At 49.4% G+C, this 19,615-nt stretch overlaps 2 long non-coding RNA genes across 4 annotated transcripts; one reads left to right on the top strand and one right to left on the bottom strand.

Moving 5' to 3' along the window:
• The first annotated feature begins 1,025 nt into the window (after positions 1-1,025).
• LOC146437182 (uncharacterized) lies at positions 1,026-7,395 on the top strand. Of its 2 annotated transcripts, XR_014852141.1 has the most exons (3): positions 1,026-1,662; positions 3,676-3,716; positions 3,852-7,395. It is a non-coding gene; the product is annotated as an uncharacterized LOC146437182 (long non-coding RNA). The 2 variants fall into 2 exon arrangements; XR_014852140.1 differs by having other exon boundaries at positions 3,676-7,395.
• On the bottom strand, positions 2,051-18,005 carry LOC146437181 (uncharacterized). 2 transcript variants are annotated; one of them, XR_014852139.1, is made up of 8 exons: positions 17,489-18,005; positions 15,924-16,074; positions 7,843-8,226; positions 7,466-7,638; positions 6,964-7,091; positions 6,529-6,649; positions 5,392-5,550; positions 2,051-4,855 (listed from the first exon to the last, which is right to left on the bottom strand). It is a non-coding gene; the product is annotated as an uncharacterized LOC146437181 (long non-coding RNA). The 2 variants fall into 2 exon arrangements; XR_014852138.1 differs by having other exon boundaries at positions 6,529-7,091.
• Between the last annotated feature and the right edge of the window lie 1,610 nt (positions 18,006-19,615).

The raw sequence follows: 19,615 nt of genomic DNA, 5'->3' as shown, positions 1-19,615 counted from the left end.
GACAGTTTAAAGTGATGGTGTTCTGGATTGAAATTGATACAGGGTGCAGGGGCCCAGCTGCTTTAGTATTGTAGTCGGCATGGGTTGCATAGGAATCTCAGCTCTGGCGTCTGGACTGCCTCCTCCCCTTGTCCCAGGGAAAAAGGCTCGTGCTAAGGTGTAGTACCTGAACAGGCAGGGCACCATGTGGTGTCCCTGGGGGATAGTTTAAACTTTCCACTTTTATCTTCTGAGTCCCTCCCTGTCGCTGTTGAGCAGCTAGCAGAGTAATGAATGCATCGGTTCTCAGTGGCAAGAAGGAATGACCTTTATTGTTTTGATTTCATCACATATATAGAGTTCTCAAAAGTCACCCAGATTGGTCAGTCAGAAGCCTTCCCCCAGGCCTGATTGGCCAGGCCTGCACTGCCCAAGTTCTGGGACACTGTTCCAAAAACATCCAAACTTTATCTTTATTTACAAAACACAAGAAAACTTCTCATGGGAAAAACTGTGCTAGCCACACCTCCCCAACGGTCCCAGAAAAGAGAGGGGTTATTAGGAGAAAAGGGGGTATAAATGAGGGGGAAATCCTCCTTTTCCATAATTGTCTGTGTTCAATGGAGGGGGAATCCCCTTCCCCTGCTATTTTAATGGTATCAGTCAAAGGAACCCTTGCCTTTCCCATGCCATTAGTGGAATCAAGCAGTGACCGCCCAGAGCACCGAAAATCTCCAATAAAAAGCATTCCCAGCAGCCCCTTCGTGACCCTGCTCATCGCTGCCCCTCACTCACCTTCCCATCCACAATGCACCGCCCGCCCCAGAAAAGAGGGGACGGGGGAAACTGAGAGAAAAGTCTTCCTTTGCCCCATTCAAATTGATGGGGAATCCCCTTCTCCTGCAATTTTAATTATATCAATTTGAAGGAAACCCTGCCTTTCCCCTGCAGTCAGGAGTATCAAGCACAGAGCGCCTGGAGTCCCGAAAATCTCTACAGACATCCTTCCCAGCAGCCCCTTCACACCCCCACTCACAAATCTGCATAACCCCGCTCCTGGTTCTCCTCGTCCTCGCTTCGGTTTCTGTCCCGGAAAACAGGGGACGGCGGGAGATGTGTCGGGGCCATGGTGGGACAGAGCTGAGGTTTGGAGAAAGCGAGGTGCGTGCTGAACACAGCCAGCACGAAGCTCCGGCGGGGAATTATGACGAGGAGCAAAATGCGAGGGACAGGCTCAGGAGTAGTCCTGCGGGTGGCGCCTGCACCTCTCCCTCCATCGTCCCTAAAGCTGCCTTGGTCCCTGCGCCCTGGTGAGGTGCCTCGGGTGTCCCAGCGAGGTTCTCATCAGGGAAATTACAGGTAACCTGCACTTGCAGTAGCGGCTGGAGCAAGAAGCAGTGGAAGCTGTTGGCTGTGTACTTGTTCCCCACCTCCACCTTAGTTTCCTGGAGTCCCAGGTAATCACACATCACCTTTGCTTTTTCCAGTGTCTTTGCTGAAACGTTTCTGAATGTGGCAGCGAGATTTTTCGTATCTGGAATCGATTTTTGTTTTAAGTGTGGAGCATGTCTCCACTGTATAGTCTGCTTATTAACAGTTTCCATGCGAGGATAAATGCAGTGGAAGAAGGCAAATGATGGCAAGAATCTGGACTAGGATGCCCCAGGCCCATGACAAGCAGAGGTTACAAAATACTGAAAATCCCAGGTTACAACAGCAACAACCAAAAAAAAAAACCCCAAACCCCTAACCCCCCCAAAATAACCCAAAACCAAGGCAAACAAAAACCGACCAAACAAAAAAAACCCAAACCAACCAACAACAGAAAAATGCCCAAAACCCACAAAACCCCAAAAAACAAAGAACCAAAAAGAAACAAAAAACCCCAAACCCACAGAAACACCCCCAACCCCCCTGAAACAATTTTAAAAAGCCAGCCTACAAAAATGCCAAAAACCAGGCTACAAAAAAGTAGGTTCCAAAAGACCAAAAGAAAACCCCAAACCAAGTCTGATTTCAAAATAAGCTAGTTGGAAAGTAATAGAAAAAGAAATTTCAAAATATCAGAAAAACAGGTTACAAAATCCCAGTTTTAAAGTAGTAGAACACCCAAGTTCCAAAATGCCAAAATAATTGAGTTTTAAAATGCCAGGATAGCAAGTTGCAAAATACCAGTGTAATTCTATTTCCAAATACTGGATGAGAAGACCAGTTCTTATGCACAGAAAGGAAAGCCTGGCACCCTGGTGTTTCAGGGCCAGACGTGCAGGGGCGGGGAAGAACCATGTGGACCTCTGTGCACTTGATCTCCCCACTCCAAGGTGCAGCAGGGCACTTCTACCCGTACCCTGGTGTGAAATGTCTCGTACAGGAGCGAGCCTTGAACATACTTAACCCCAGTGCCGCATAAAAGTGTATTATTTTTCTTACTTTTATTTCTAATGCATAAAGCCCTAATTAGAGGTCCCAATGGGAGTCGCACAAGTCTCAATGAGTCATCCATTCATATCATTACTAATCTTCCCTGCCCTACTCAGTCCCATGTGGAATACTACTTAGCAATCAGCAAGGAATAATTCTGCAAGTTAACAACAAATGATTCAACTTATCTAGCTATGCTGCCAAAACACAGGGTTTTATTTCTTACCTGGTTTCTGGCCTTTTTCTTGATGTAACTGTATGGCTTCGCTTCTCTGGGGGAGCAGCTCGCCCCGAAGCTGCAACCAAGAGGCGGGCTGCAGAGCCGAGCGGCACCGAGTCCACGCTGGATGGGCCACAACAGTGCAGCTCGCAGGTTGGAGAGTTAAGTCCCCAGGGGACGGAGGCAGGCAGGAACCACGGCAGGAAAGAAGAAATGCAGGCTGCTGAGGCTGGAATCCAGAGGTTTATTGAGGGTGGTGGGTGAAGGAAAGAGGGCGCAAAGGAGGAGCAGAGTGAGGGGGCTGGAGGAAGGCCTGGATCTGAGGCTCAAGAGCCCCGAGCACCTGGTGACAAGGGGTTAAGAGGGTCGGCTGAAGGGGAGGGGTTTACCACAAAGAACCAATGGGAGCGCATTGGAACTGGGATAGATGGGTAGAGAGCAATAGGGGTGTAACAGAGGAGGGTACAAAAATTGAGAATCCAATGGGGGGAACCCGGCTGGGGTGAACAAAGACAAAGATTCCAGAACGTTAACCTAATAAGGGGTTGGGGAGGGGAGATGTGCAGGGCTAATGGGCTGCTTGCCTGCTGCATGTTAATAATGCCAGCCATAAGGTGTCTTGGGTGTGTACTGTTCTGTTGCTGTAACCTAAACCTCGCCTCACACCCAGGACTCCTCCTCAGGGGCTGCTGCTCCCTGCGGTCGGTTGCATGAGCCCATTTGGGCAAGGGCCGCTGCTACATAGCTGTATTAAAAAATAATGTATAGAATTTCCCTGAAGAGTTTTCTTCTCTGTCAAGGCCTTTACTTACCGTAAATATAAGTTAGAGGAGTCAAAGAACTGCATCTCCTGTGAGGGCTTTTATACCCAATGGTATTTGCCTCCTCCCTTTTCTCAGGCACGGTGGGAAGGAGAGGAAGGCCCAGGCAGGGGTATGTTAACCGCAGCCTTTGCCAAAGAAGTTCATTCCCTCTCTGGGATTTGCCAGTATAAGAGCTGTCCTCTTATTTCAATGAAGGGGATCTTTGAGGTCCTTTCAGCTTTTTTTCAGCAGGTGCTTTCGGCATCTAGAGCAAGAGAGGCTTCAAAGACATGGTGAAGAAGATAGCATTGAACATAGGCAGTATTTGAGTTCATGATTTTGGGTTTCATATTCAGAGTCGGTAAGGTGCTTTTGTAATTCTGTAATTTAAGAAATTTTGTGATTTGTTTTTTGGGGGTTTTTTTAAGGAGCATTGGAAGTTTCTGAAATTGCAGATTGTATCAAGTATGATAGTTGAAATTTTCTCAGCGGATTGATCATGTCATTAAAGGGACCTGCCTGATGTGAAAGATGACATCCAAAGCTGAGGCTTCCAGTAAGGAAGATGAGGATCGTTACAGAGAGAGGGAGTGTGAGCAGGGTACTGGGTTAGGAATTACAGGGAAGTGGGATGGGGAGGCTTGAAGGCAGTACAGTGGGAAACAGTGTTCATTCAGCGGCCCTCTGAGGTTTTTCCCCAAGAGCAGCAGGTGCATTTGTGTGTCCCAAGGAACATCCCCCCAGTCACAGAAACAGCATGTAATTCTGGCTGTCACTCACCCAGGTGTCCATCATAATGACAGGCACAGCCTTCAAGTGGGGATGAAGCTGGAGACTCCAGGGCTTAAGTGCACTTACGAGATGGCAAGTAGCAGAATTCTGGGGATTTGTCCCACTTCCCGCTAAACTCGTGCATTGATTTTTGTTTTCTTTATCACAGCTGACTAAGAAGATGACCGGCCATCACGGGACCTTCCGAGAGGGCCGAGGCAGACTCATTTTGAGTGCAATGTGGATTCACGTTGCCAGTCATCGAAAAGATAAGTTGAGGGCCATGACCCAGAGATGGGATGATAGTAGCGTAGCAGGCAGGAAATTTTTGGGAGAGATCTGAAAATTAGCATGGGGAAAGCGATGTCCTATAAGAGATCTCTTAGGACAGCCAGAGGCAGCAGCAGGTCTACTTTGATTGCCACCATACGGTGCAGAGCAGTTCCAGTCTGTCTTGTGTTGTGTAGCGTCTTTTGTTGTCTATCGTGTCTTTGGGATCTCTTGTATCAATTGTTTCTGCCTTTTATCCTCAAGGGCCTTATCGCAAGTGTCAGCTGCCATTTCTAGGTTCTGAAATATTTGCGCTTCTCAGTGCGATGCAGTATCATTTCTTCTTTTCCCGGTTGTCTTTTTCTTGTTTTTCTTTCCTCAGGAAGTAATGCTGGAAGTCAGCAGTCCAGGTTGATGGAGTGAGGTGAGCGACAGCCAGCAGACAGAGTGAGCTCCCAAATCCTCACCCCTAACCAGGACCCTCATCCCAAACCCTGACCCTAACCCCAAACCCTGACCATAAACCTAACCCCTGACCCAAATCTAACCCCTGACCCTAATCCCTGACCCAAGCCCCAAGCCCTAACCCCTGACCCTAAGGCCCAACCCTAAATGCAAACCTAACCCCTGACCCTAAGGCCAAAGCCTAACTTCAAACCTAACCCCTGACCCAAATCCTAAGGCCAAACCCTGCAAACCTAACCCCTGACCCTAAACCCAAACCCTAGGGCCAAACCTAATCCCTGACCCACACCCTAAGGCCAAGCCTAACTTCAAAGCCTAAGGCCAAACCCTAACACCTAACTCAATCCCAAACCCTAACCCAAAAACCTAACCCCTGACCCAAACCCTAAGGCCAAACCTAACCCCTAACAGTTTAAAGTTTAAAGGAGAGGTGAAAAGAGAGAGAGGGAGCCAAATGCTTGCCTTATATATTGGAGAAATTGTTCGTTCATGTGAAATGCTGACCTCCTGCCAAGATGACCAGGCCCTACAGTGAGAGGCTGCTCGAGTGCCAGTTGCCAAAGTTACCGGTGCCTGGGGAGTGTAAAATGGAATATTATCCAAAAGATACAATACTTGAACCTAGGGGGAGAAAGAAAAATATGTCAGTATGGAAGGTCTTTCTGTTTGGCATGTACCTTTGCATCTTAGAAAAGCATATCCCGGTTACAATAGGCTTAACAGCCTGATAGCAAAGATGAAGTTTGCATAACTCCATTTGAAGGAAGGATATCAAAGTAGATCAACCAAGTGAAGAATGAGGGATCTATTCCCAGTCTGCAGCAGACACGAACAATGTACCTTGAGCGTGTAATGTATTATGAGCTTGTACGAGCCTCAGCCTAGGATGTCCGCATCTTTCCCAGGCTCGGGGCTATGTTGTAGACATGGCACAGCAAATTGAGGCAACGCAAGGGAAGTGCGGATGTTCAAGGAGTCCTTTGGATGAGGTTTGTTTTAATATCATCAAGAGAAATCACGCTTAGAGTCTGAAATTGCAGTGAGCGTAACCTGCTGTGACACTCGGTGTGAAAGGAAGGGCACGTTTCTGTGGAAAAACAGCAGGCATGTCATTTTGGACCACATGCCATAAGCCCGAGCATGGCCTTGTGTGATGACACCTCAGCATCAGAATGTGAGGTGCATTTAAAGGTTGTTTTTGTGTAATTTTTTTTCTTCCCTCAGCTTGAACTTATGTGGTCAAAGTATATTTGAGAAAGTAGGCTGTGCATGTGTTAAACAGTCTACATATGGGTAAGAAGTATGTGCAGGTCTAAGGCTAAACCCCTTATTTAGGGTCCAGTATTTAACAAAATGTTTGGAGAAATGTGTATCAGTTTTGGCATCAGCATAGCCCAATTTGTAACGTAAGAAGCGGTAGCACTATCATTGAAAGCCAGAGGTTTTTAAGAGTTGAAAGCGATGTTGTTCTATATTGAAATGGGTACAGACTGGATGTGCCAATTTTTTAATGTATTCAGCCAGATTTTCAAGCCATGGGAAATGTTGTCTAAGGGAAAGTATTTAATGAAGTTTTTTTTCTATTGTTTATAGCCATACCTGTAAGTTTGTGCAGCTATGGATTGGCATCTTCGGCTGGATTCTGTGTGACAACGAGCAAGATGGAGAAGTAGCACTTCAGAACTCCTTTGTGAGCACTGATAATTTCAGGCCTTTAAAGCTGCATTGAAAAAGAGCAGATACCAGATGGGAAGAGAAAGTAGAAAAAGAGTAAACAAGAACACTGTGAGCAAGGGAAGTCCTGCAATTTTTGTGTTGTCCATGTATGATTTTGATCTTCCATCAAGTAAGAAAAGTATCAGGATGTAAAGAATGTAGGGAATGAAATGGCAATAAAATAGAGGGGATGAGAGCAGAAATGCTGTCGTAAATATTAGGATGTTCCCATTTGGGTTCTTTCCTCATTGTTTCTCAATTTTCTGTGGTATGATTTAGGCATCTGAGAGTCCTTGAAAATGGAGATTGAGCACTCACATGACTTGTTAAAGAGGCCAGGGTCCTCCAGTGTGCTATTGTCATGGGGTTTTACATGGGCAGCAGTTGTTCTGACTCACTTTTCTTCTGTGGCCTGCTTCTGCAAAGCTGTGGCACACTTACGTTTCCTGTAATTAAAAAAAAAAAAATAAAAAGGAATTGTGCTTTTCTCTCTCATAGCCATAACCAAAGCAGTGGTGTAAAACAACACTGAGTAATGAAACAGCAAACCTAATGTCTGGGTGAAACGATGCTGCATTCTTAACAGAAGCACAGAAAAGTAGTTTAGGGCAGATACCTAATTATACAGTAGAAATAAGAGGAGGAGGAGGAGGAGGAGGGTGGTGGCAAAACAGGCTGAAAGTATAGATACTAATGTAATCTATTTTTAAGCAAATAAGAGCATAGAAGTGAAATAAAACCTTACGAACACCTTCTTTCTGCCCCTCTGTTCTATGTACTGCAGCAGCGCAGGGCAGCAGGGAACAGGGGTTACGGTTACCTGTTGTTTCTCCCATGGGAGATGGTTGTTTGGAAAGTTGTCCAATGTGAGTGCATCTCCTGAGCAACAGATGTCTGCAAAGCGGTGCAGTGTGGGTCATTCATGAAATGATGCAGGCAGTATCCAAAACTCTCCACGTTGTTGTGGGCTAAACCAAAATTCCAACCTAGTAGCTGTAATGCTCAGAAAAAGCAGTGGAAAAATGCTGAAGTGGATAATTTTAAAAAGCAACCCCCATCACCCCAATTTTCACATAGCAGAAAAGAAAAAAGCCCCACACCACCAAATACAGCAGTTTGTGGTGAAACTCGGGCAGTTTAGAGGCACGGCTGCTGGTGATCCCGTGCCATGTGGGTTACCGGGAATGCATGGATTACCGTGGGTGCATCGGCTACCAGGGGTTACCCTGGGGAGACCCACTCACGCTTGTCATCCCCAAGCATGGTGTCAGTCACGGTGCCGGTGCCGGTGCCGGTGCCGGTGCCGGTGCCGGTGCCGGGCCCAGATCAGAGGTCGTTCCTGGCTTTCTGTGCCTCCTCCCTGCACTTCTGCTGCCTCTTGCTGCAGCCTGCCCTGCCATGGCCAGCTGTGTCACAGAGGTGGTGTCAGGGCTGTGCTGTGCTGGATCCCTCCAGGGAAGCAGAGTAGCTGTGGTGGTGATGGTGGTGGTAGCAGTGGCAGCAGCAGCAGCAGTAGGAGCATCAGTTCTTCCAGGAGATCCTGCATTGCCCTGTGTTGGTGGGGTCTGGTGCAGAGAGCACCTGAAAAGTCAAGCAGTAGAGAAAGTAACATTAATATATGCATTATAAGCATTTTTTGTTGCAGTCAAGTGCCTGTCAGCATAGCGATGAAGCTTCTGTATAGTCCCTATGATGTCAGACACTCCCCAAGGTCTGCACTCCAGGTGGAGGGAGGGAGATGTGGCCATGTGGCTAGCACAGGTCTTTCTCGTGAGAACATTCTGCTGTGTTTCATAAACAAAGATAAAGTCTGGATGTTTTTCAAACAGTGTCTCGAGACTTGGACAGTTCAGGCCTGGCCAGTTAGGCCTAGGGGGAGGTTTCTGACTGACCATTCTGGGCGACCTCTGAAAAGTCTATATATATATGGAAATCAAAATAATAAACACCTTTTCTTGCTACACTGAGAACTGGGGTCCTTTTCTCTGCTAGCGGCTCAACAGCGACATCTGGTGACCACTGGCATGTACTGCGTGCAGTTGCAGGTACGCGGCAGTCCTGCTCCCGGGCCCGGATCCCCCCTCTGCCTGCCTTGAGGCATGGCTGACTCTGATGCGGACATGGACCCCCCCATTCCTGCGGATGGGCTCTTGCGGGCTTTTCTGGAGGTCTCTGAGGATGGCCCTGCGTCCGATCAGTCGCTGCGGGTGGCTCGGGCCCTGTTGGAATGGGTCGCAGGCCACGTGTCCCGGGCCGTTTGGGATGTGGCGCTGGACTGTGAGTTTTGGTTCGTGGTCAGCCACGCTCTGGCCATGGAGTGGATGCGGGGAGACTGGTCTACGGTCCGCTTCCATGGGGTTTGGAGAGACATTTGGGACGCTTTGGAAGGGCAGGCGTTCTGTGACTCGCAGCTATGGGCTTCTACGGACATGGGACCCCTGCTCTCGGCCGTGGGGCGGAGCGTGAAGGACGTGCCGACCCAGACGGATTCTGTCGTCCTGTCCCTGGCGGTGGATGCGGCCGCGAGGCCTCAGTATGTTTCTCCAGCTGATCTACCTAGGCGCACTTATGTCCACCCGACAGAGCAGCTAGCCGGGTTGTTGAGGAATGGAGGGCCGCGGCCGCCGCGCAGGTCCCCCCGCCTCTGCCGCCACGGAGTGCGCAGCCTCAGAAACCCTCCCCCCGCAGAATGGCACTGGGCTGCCCCTCCCGCATGGGCAGCCGGGGTGCCTGGAGGGGGCTGGCGGGGTGGGGGTGGGGAGTGCTGCGGAGGACCGGGAGTCGCAGCTGCTCGCTCTGGCTGCCTGCCAGCCGCTTGTGGCTGCGGAGGTTCCGGTTCCGGATCTGCCGGTGGTTTCAGCCGGTGCGGGGGTTTCTGCGCGGGCGGCGGCTGGCTCGGGAGAAGCTGGCGTTTTGCTGAGCTCAGCCGGCGCAGTGCCCCAGGCTGCGGTGGCCGCAGGTGCGGCCGATTCCGTGGCGTTGGGGCCGTGTGAGCTGGCTCAGCAGCTGGCTGCGGCTGGTGTCTCGCGGTCGGGGTCGCTCCCCGGGGCAGTCGTGGGGCCGGACGGAAAGCCACCGGCGGGCGGTGCTTCTGCTGCGGAGGCTTTGATTGGCGTTCCCACGGGTGCAGGGCTAGCCCGGCTCCCCTGCGGCTCGCCAGACATGGCGATCTTTCCTCCGCTCTCGTTTTTCCATGATTAACTGCCCGAGGTGGCTGAAATTTGGCAGCAGATGGAGGTCTGTTCCTGCAAGCCCCACGGCCCGTGTGGGGCTGGCCCAGGAGTCCATCCCCCGGGTCCCCGGATGGGGCCTGGACTTACTGGCAGCCCAGCGGCCGGTCTGGTGCCGGCGACGCAGGGACACTTTGGCCCTGGGCAGATGCTGGTTCCTCTGCCGGGTTCTGTGGCGAGTGAAGCCCTGGCACAGCATGCTGGCGCTGTGCCGGCGGGCTTGGCAAGCGCGCCTAGCGGCGCGCTGGTGTCACCACCATCTTCCTGCCCCTCCCCCACCCCGGTCGCCGCGCAGTTTCTTTGCGCGGATGCTGCCTCTGGCCAGTCTCCATCCTTTGTGATAGGGTGTGCTGGTTGCAAGCCCTGCTCGGATGACTCAGACAGTGATGAGGATGGCATTCTTCCTCCTGGGCGGAAGCTCGCACGGGCAATGAAAAAGAAAGGGCATTGGGTCCTGGCTAATTCTTGGAGACGCCGCAATGGCGTGGGGATTTTTCACCCATGTGACTCCATGCAGTTCTGGGAGACAGTCAAGCAGGGTGCGCTGGAGGCGGGGGACTGGGAACTTATAGGGAAGATTGGGTTGCCCAAACAGAGGGAGGGGTGCGAATCTGCTGTGGCAGGTTCGGATGGTGGTGGCTTCCCACAAGGGGGCGTTCAGGCTTTTCCTGTGTATGTGCCTGGCCCAGATGCCATGGACACAAGGAACAGCCACTCCACCATCGCATGGTGCATCACAAACGACTTGGCAACCAAAGTGGCGACATTTGGCTTGTCTTCTCCTGTGATGATGCAACTTCTTAGAGTGATAAATAGTGATTTGCTTGCTCCTTTTGATATCATGTACCTGGCTCAGGTGCTGTTTCACCCCATGCAATACAGCGCCTTTGAGGAAAATTGGAAAGCGATGGTTGAGGATCAGGTGAGGAAAATGCGTCCTTGCCTGCCGAGGACCCTAGGCGCTTGATTGGGGCTGAGGTCCTCATGGGTAAGGGACCTTATACTAACCCCAACGTTCAGGCTGCCTGGGATCCTCGGATCCTGGAGTAAGCCCAACAGCTCGGTATGGGAGCCATTTTGAAAACTATTGAGGTAGTAGCCCCACAAACGTGGTATACACAGATATGGCAGGGGCAATCTGAACTTTACATGTCATTTCTTGAAAAGCTGGCAGCAGCTTTGGAAAAGCAGGTTGATGATTCGTCCACGAGACACATCCTGATGAAATATTTGGCAAGAGACAATGCCAATGATGAATGTAGAGGGATCATCAATGCCCTACCGGGGGATCCTTCTGTGCAGGAGATGATGCGAGCTTGCACCAGGGTGCAGTCAGAAAATCAGGGAAAAGTCACCTTGGCTGCGTTTTTGTCCTCAGATCAGAGACCCACTGATCAGGATAAAAAACAGCCCAAATCTGGGAACAAACGGAAACGGGTCAAATCTAAACAGAAAGATAATTCCGAGAAGAAGGGAAATTCAGGGACCGAGACTCCTCAGTGTAAGAGGTGTGGTAGGCCAGGTCACACTTCAGACTACTGCAGGTCGCAGTACCATGTAGATGGTCGACCCCTGTCGGGAAACATGAAGAAGGGTGCAAAAAGGGGTATTTGCCCCCCATCACAACAGTTCCCCCAGAACAGGGTGATGGCCCAGGCTTACCCGGTCAATGTGGAGGAGGCACCAAAGGCTCAGCACGAGTCAACGCCTACACCGCAGCAACAGTCGTCTTAGAATCTGACAATGCCCACAGGGTTCCCTTGGAGGTGGACAGTTCCCTGGATCAGGGGACCGGTGCACTGCTTATGGCAGGGCCTGAGACCACTAGCCAAGGAATCCTGGTTCTTCCAGAGTTCATAAATGCTGGTTTCGAGGGCCAAATTCATGCTACGGTTTCCACTCCTGATCCTCCTGTCACCATTCCTGCGCACACTTGTCTTGCTCACTTGTTGCCTTGTGAGTCTTCTGTTCCCAGGGTAGACCAGCAAGCTGGCGGAGGTGACGACACTGAACTGCCAGGACTTCCGCAGGTCTGCTGGGCTGCATCTATCTCCAATGAGTCACCACAGATGACATGTACCCTCATCATGCTGAAAGCACGTCCACATCAAGTTCGAGTCCGAGGTTTGATCGATACAGGTGCTGATGCGACGATCCTTTCCACCGCTTCATGGCCTCCTACGTGGCCTTTGTGCCCAGTGGGACTGAATATCGTGGGGTTGGGGGAACAACACAGAGTCGATTGAGTAAGCGACCTGTGTTGGTGAAGGATCCAGAGGGACACACGGCCTCCATTCGACCTTATGTCACTCCAGCTCCAGTGAACCTCTGGGGATGGGACGTGTTGGCAGTTTGGGGGGTGCGGATAATGACAAATTTTTGATAGGGGTCACTGTGTGCAAGGGCGCACCATATTCCACGCTGTCTTTATGATGGCTGATGAAAACACTGACATGGGAACCACAGTGGCCCTTGCCGAAAAACAAATTAGTCGCCCTTTGTCAGCTGGTTCAGGAGCAACTGAAACAGGGACACATTGAGCCTTTTACCAGTCCCTGGAATACCCCAGTTTTCGTGATTAAGAAAAATCGGGGAAATGGAGACTGTTGCAAGATCTCTGGAAAGTCAATGCAGTGATGGAAAGTATGGGGAGTTTACAGCCTGGCATGCCTTCACCCACGATGATTCCCACAGAGTGGGAAATCTTGATCATTGATTTGAAGGATTGCTTTTTTACAATCCCTTTGCACCCCAATGACAGACCAAAATTTGCCTTTACTGTGCCTGCAATTAACAATGCGCAGCCTGTAAAGCAATTTCAATGGAAAGTGTTACCTCAGGGCATGAAAAACAGCCTGACTATCTGTCAATGGTATGTCACGCAGGCCTTGTCCGGAATCCGTGAGCAGTTTCCTGAGGCACTCTGCTACCATTATATGGATGATATCCTGGTGGCAGCAGCCACCCAGGATGAGTTGCGGAGGTTACAGCCTCGACTGCTCGATGCCTTGCACTCCTATGGGTTGCAAGTTGCTCCGGAAAAGGTTCAACAACAGCCTCCTTGGAAATATTTGGGAGTCAAAATTTTGGATTGAACCATACAGCATCAAGAGGTGCAGTTCTCAGACAATATTAAGACTCTAAATGATGCCCAAAAGTTGCTAGGCATCATCAACTGGTTACGTCCATATTTGGGACTGACCAATGCACAACTTTCCCCACTTTTCAATATTTTAAAAGGGGACTCTGACCTAAACTCACCTCGACAATTGACTCCCCAGGCACGACGAGTGCTCAGCGAAGTGCAGCAAGCTGTTTCTGCTCATCAGGTTTATCGAGTGGATACCTCTACTGATACCACTGTTTTCATTACTGCTCCAGACCTCCAACCTACGGGTATCATTGGCCAGTGGAACAAACAATGGGATGATCCTTTGAACATCCTGGAATGGGTCTTTTTGCCCCATCAGCCAAAAAAGACAGCACCCACATTGTTCGAATTGATAGCCTGCCTGATAATTAAATGCCGATATCAGTGTTTACAATTGATGGCGGCAGATCCTGCAACGATTGTTGTTCCGGTATCACGGGACAATTTTGAATGGAGTCTTGCTAATAGCACTCCTTTGCAAAGTGCACTGCAAAATTTCTCAGGGCAGATTGTTTATCATCTGCCCAGTCACGAATTGCTGCAGCTGGCAAATTCGGTCAATCTCATGTTGCGGCCAAAGAACTGTCGGGTGCCAGTTCACAGACCCACCGTCTTCACGGACGGTTCTGGGTAAACAGGAAAGGCCATTGTTACCTGGAAGGAAGGATCTGAGTGGCAGGTGCTGAAAGGCCACGAGACAGGCTCTGCTCAACTGGTTGACTTGAAAGCAGTTGCCATGGCTTTTCAGCGGTTCTCTCAGGTGCCTTTGAATCTGGTCACTGATTCTGCTTATGTAGCAGACATAACTAAACGTTTGGATTGTTCACTTCTAAAAGAAGTCAATAACGCGACTCTGTTTTCGCTATTGCGAACCCTGTGGAAGGCGATTCAGGCTCGAGTGCATCCATATTATATTCTGTACATTCGAAGCCACACCAATTTACCAGGCTTTATAACAGAAGGCAATGCCAGGGCTGACATGTTAGCCAACCCTGCATGGGTGGCACCTCAGCCTGACAAAATTGCGCAAGCCAAGGCATCGCACAATTTCTTTCATCAAAGCGCACATACCCTGCAGAAGCTGTTTCAATTGACGCCAACTGAGGCTCGTGACATTGTCAGTGCTTGTGTTGACTGCCACGGACTCGCTGCTCCTCTGCCATCGGGGGTGAACTCCAGAGGTCTAAAGGCCTTGCAGCTGTGGCAGACGGATGTGACACACATTCCAGAATTTGGCCGAGTCAAGTATGTGCATGTGTCTATTGACACTTTCTCCTCAGCTATGTGGGCAACTGCTCATACTGGAGAAAAAAGTTGTGATGCCATTGCCCATTGGAAATTAGCTTTCTCGGTCCTGGGGGTGCCAGCCACTGTGAAAACCGACAATGGTCCTGCCTACGTCTCACAGAAGACGCGGCAGTTTTTACACCTATGGGGTGTAGACCATACATTTGGTATTGCGCATTCTCCTACTGGCCAAGCCATTGTGGAACGCGCTCACAGTACTCTGAAGCGTGTCATGGAAAGGCAAAGAGGGGGAATGCATGGGGAAACACCACAGAGTCAATTGGAGAAAGCTTTGTACACAATCAATCATCTTACAGTGCCACCAAATTCGAATAATCCTGTGATTTTGAACCACTTTCTCTCATTGCAGTCCTCAGGCGAGTTGTGTTTGCCCCAGGCGAAGGTATGGGTACGGAACCTACTTACTAACACCTGGGAAGGCCCACATGAGCTTATTGCTTGGGGTGGAGGGTATGCTTGCGTCTCCACAGATACTGGGGTAAGATGGCTGCCCGCAAAACGCGTCTGCCCTGATCTGCGGCTCCCGAGACAGAACCAGCAACCTCAAAATAACAACCAGAATGCCGAACACCAACCGAGTGATCCTTCTGATGATGACCAAAAAGCCGGTCCATCCACAAGCAGAGATTGAAACTCATTAATGGAGTCAGAAAGCAAGGACTTTGAAAGCATGTTTTGTTGAATTACAGATTTATATGTAGATTTAGTTTTTATATATACTCTATCTAGGGTATTGCAAGGGGCCTCTTTGACCACCTTAATCAGCATCTGGTTCAGGCTCTGTTCGGTGGCTAGCCACCTCCGGACAGATCCCTTCTTGAGTTTTGACCAGACTCTGTTTAGTAACTGGCCATTACCAAACAGATCCTTCATGCTGATCCACCGGGGCTCACAAGCAATGCCTTCTGTTCTTAAACAAAAAGGGGGAGCTGTGGCTAGCACAGGTCTTTCTCGTGAGAACATTCTGCTGTGTTTCATAAACAAAGATAAAGTCTGGATGTTTTTCAAACAGTGTCTCGAGGCTTGGACAGTTCAGGCCTGGCCAGTTAGGCCTAGGGGGAGGTTTCTGACTGACCAATCTGGGCGACCTCTGAAAAGTCTATATATATATGGAAATCAAAATAATAAACGCCTTTTCTTGCTACACTGAGAACTGAGGTCCTTTTCTCTGCTAGCGGCTCAACAGCGACATGGCCACATTCATTGTCCTGGGTGAATAACAAGTTTTCGTGTGGTTACTGGTTTTGCTGCCTTTAATATCATACTTGCAATATTTCTTCAGATGTGGTGTCCTGAACCAGCAGTTACAAATGTTGTTGTGAGTAGTGAATAATTGAAATCAGTGCAAAGAAAGGATTTCTATGACATATATGAACATAGCTTGCAATCCCTAATCCCACTAAACAGGTTTGTAGATAGGTTCAAACAATGAGTTTTTTTCCCACAAAACCCACCTGAATGTAGTGAGGTAAGACACAAGTTATATACCTGATCTTGTGGGTTATTATTAAGCGTTGTGAGATGATTGTCATAACGTCAAGCGGCATTTGCAAGCATGTCCAGGACAGTAGGGAGTAAAAGTTTCCTACCTGAGTAAAAGAGGCACTGTTTACAGCCAGGGTCCAAATGTGGGATTCCTCTTGTTAAAGTGGTGAATGTTCTAGGATTCCTCCCAGATGAAAGATGCCAGGAAGTAGAGCTCTGTGTGTGCTTGGACTCCCAGAGGCTCTTCCAATGTGCCTGCAAGAGACGAGGGTGGAAATCTATCCTTTGTGTGGACAAGAGCCATTGCTCCCAGCCAGGTGCCACAGGCAAACATGAGATTGCGCCTCCTAAAATTTTGAACATTGTGGGAATTATTGCAGAGAAAAGCTGCCAGGAAGTAGGGGTGTGGGTGGCCTTGGAGTCCTGGGGCCCCTCTCCAAACTGCCTTCAAGGCTGTAGGGTGGAACTATTTCCTACTTGTTGAAAAGAGACACCAGTGACAGACAGGTTCTGTTTTGGGATGAGTGAGCAGCAGGAATAGGGAGACAGAAGACACTGCTGACCAAAGAGGGAAACCTTTCCAGGTCAGACATGTCAGCATCCTATTTGTAAGAATAAATATACTGCCTGTTGTATGGGGCAGATAAGAAGTACAGCTCTGTGATATCCTCCCACTAAGTTCTAAAGAGATGAGTAGTGAAGCTGCAGATATTTAAACTGAAGTGCTGTCAGCAGGCCTTGAGAAGGATCTCCTCAGACCACAGCGTCTCGGGCTAAGCCAATACCAGAAGTGTGCCAAGCAGAGAGCTGTTAAATGTGCAAAGTAGAGCAAAGTATCGCTCAGGTGTATTGGTTGCAGCAACACGAGTAAATGTACACACAACAGTTCCATCAGATGCACAGTGTGGGCTGCTGACCCGTTCAGAATGAACAGTTACACAACCAGTACCTCCCAAGTACCCATTTGAGCATCTTCCTCGCTTATGCGTGGCTCGGCTAATCAGAATACCACGTGGAACACACACTGAAAGTTACCCACTATATGAGCCATGCAGCATTTTGTGCTGAGGCTGACATAAATCCTATGAAGCCTCCTACAGTGCCTCACCGAGGGTGTAGGGGAGGAAGGTAAAGACAGTTACCCTTCAGTATTTAAAATTACAGATGTGCTTTCTTTCAGATGACATTGAAAGAACCAGTAAGGTTTCATTTCTTTCTCGTAGGCCACGTGAAAGCCAAATTTCTGTACATGCCTATTCTAGGAGGTGCACTTCACGGCGGCTCTCAGAATGTAGCCGCACAAATCCGGTTCAACGCTGAAGTGTTTTTCAGCAGGTCACGTGTGCGTTATGCAGTCTAGACACAGGTAAAAACTAAGTTCAGGTATAAAGCTTAACACCTTATTTAGTGTCCAGTATTTATGAAAATATTTGGAGAAACGTGTAGCAGTTTTGAGATCAGTATGCCAAAGTTTGTAATGTAAGAAGTGGTAGCACCATCATCCAAAACTGTATTTTTTTAACAATTTAAAATGATGGTGTTCTGGATTGAAATTGATACAGACCTTATCTGCAAGTTTTTCTATGTATTCCTGCAGATTTTACAAGCATGGGCAATCTTATGTAAGGGAAAGTAATTAATGAAGTTTTTCTACTATTTGTGTCCATACCTGGAACTTTGTACGGTATAGAATGATGAGCAAGAGGGAGAAGCAGCACTTCAGAAATCGTTCTCCAGCACTGATAATTGCAGCCCTTTCAATGTGCATTAAAAAGAACAGATATGAGAAGGTAAGAGCAGGAAGAAAAAGAAAAAAAAACCATCCTGAGGTAGGGAACTTCTGCAATTTTTCTGTTGACCTTTTTTTTTTTTAGGGAAGGACACATATCCAGGTAGCCGCAGTGTGTCGCAGCAGAAGTTGAGGCCTTTTTGAGTTTCAGCAATAAATAATTTTTCATGTGTTGTATGTGAAGTAGCTGAAGCATGTTCCGTAATTACAAAAGCACAGGCTAAAGCCACCTTTTTGTTAGATCTTGAAAACATTTGCTCTCTTGCAGCAAAGCTGTTTACTGCCTTTATGGCCGGCCATTTATTCCCAAGTCACAGTATAGTACACAGTGCCTTACGAATGCTGCTACCCAAGTGAAGGCGATGACTTAAATAGCTAGTAAAAAGAAAGTTTACCAGAAAAAGGAGAATTGAAAGAAGCAGCCACTGTTGATGTGGACTGCTGCAGGCATCATGTTAGTCATAGGCAGGCCTGTAAGAGTTTTCTGTAAACAGCAAGAATGAAGCTTAGAAGTGCTGTGGAAGCAGGTGGTTTGACTTGGTAAGGAATAGAAAGATATGTTATGAATTGACATACATTACCCTCGCTCTCTCCACCATTCGGGTATTTTCGGTAGCACCTGCAGAAGCAGACTTGTGCTGTCCCTTTTCACTATAACCTACTTATTAATCTGCCCTATCACAGGGCCACCTGGGACAGGTGGGGGTTAAGGCATGAGATATTGTGGGCTCTGAGGGAGCAGGATGGGCGGGATCCACAACCAACAGCGCTGCCTTCACAGCACCTTCGGAAGCGGCACAAACCTTTTGTCTAATAATAATGTGTGATATTGCGATAAGTATATGCAGCAGTTAAGCACCCGCTCTCTCCTTGTGCTTTTTCACTACTGTAATGTCCCCGTGCGGGGTGCGCCATTCCTGGAGGCACTGCATTACCGGGAAGATGCGCCACACGTGAGAGCGAGCTTCGGGGATGACAGCAAGACTGTGCCAGAAACTCGCAGGTGGAGTACCGACAGATTTGTGATGTTCAATGTTTTCGAATGTATTTAGTCTGTTTTTGACAGTTGAAAGGTCCCCGGCGGTGGTGCACCGTTCCTGGAGGCACTGCAGTGCCAGGCTATCCCAAAGCTCCCCAGAAGAACCACTTGGACAAATGGGGGCTTCGCTGTACAGCCTGGTCCTCCCAGCTTCCCCTCCCCTCCACGCCCCCCCTCCCAACTCTGGCTGTGTTCCTGGTATGGCAGTAACAGTAGGAAAGGGGCACCATCCCCATCCCTCCGTCCCCCCGTCCCCCTGTCCCGTCCTGTCCCCCACCTTTCCCCCAAATGGGACATTTCTAGCTCACCTCTCGACAGAAATCGGAGCAGCAGACTGCCCGCCACTGGCTTTTGGGCCTCCACGCTGCCCAAGCCGGCCTTTGCAGGGAGCTGCTGGAGCGTGGCGGCACGGCCCGGGCTCTTCGCTGGAGAGGGCTGCCTGCCTTGGCCCGCACGGGGGCTCGGTGTCACCCGGCACGGGCAGCTGCAGCACGGCGTGCAGGCCACCGGATCATCTCTGCCGCTTTCCCGCTCCAGGGCCCCCCTCGGGCCTGCAGCTCCCGGCCACCCAGCCACCCGCCCCTGCAGCCAAGGGCCAAATGGCAACCTGGGGCCTGTGCAAGCCGGGGGCCATTGTGACACGGCAGCGGGGGCTGCCCGTGCGTTGACACCCCACGGCAGTCACCCTGGAGACCCTAGTGTGTTGACGCTGTGGAACTCTATTGGAAGCCTGTTGGAAAACGCAGTTTTCCAGCAAAACTTATGCTAACTGAATACACCTGAGCAGGGCCTCAGCATACTTAGGCCTCAGTAAAATCCTAACAAGCTACAGTGGCTTGTTTCCCTGAGAATCTTCTGTGAGAAGAATGTCATGGGAAAAAATAGGGAGTCAGAAGTGTTATGAGAAAGAAAAAGGGAGTCACCAGGAGGATCCCTGAATGTGTGAGAACAAACTGCAGATACGTGTG

Source organism: Lichenostomus cassidix, chromosome 4A, assembly GCF_008360975.1.
Source record: "Lichenostomus cassidix isolate B80296 chromosome 4A, HeHo_3.0, whole genome shotgun sequence".
Classification (NCBI taxonomy): domain Eukaryota; kingdom Metazoa; phylum Chordata; class Aves; order Passeriformes; family Meliphagidae; genus Lichenostomus; species Lichenostomus cassidix.
This window is presented reverse-complemented; position numbering and strand designations above follow the sequence as displayed.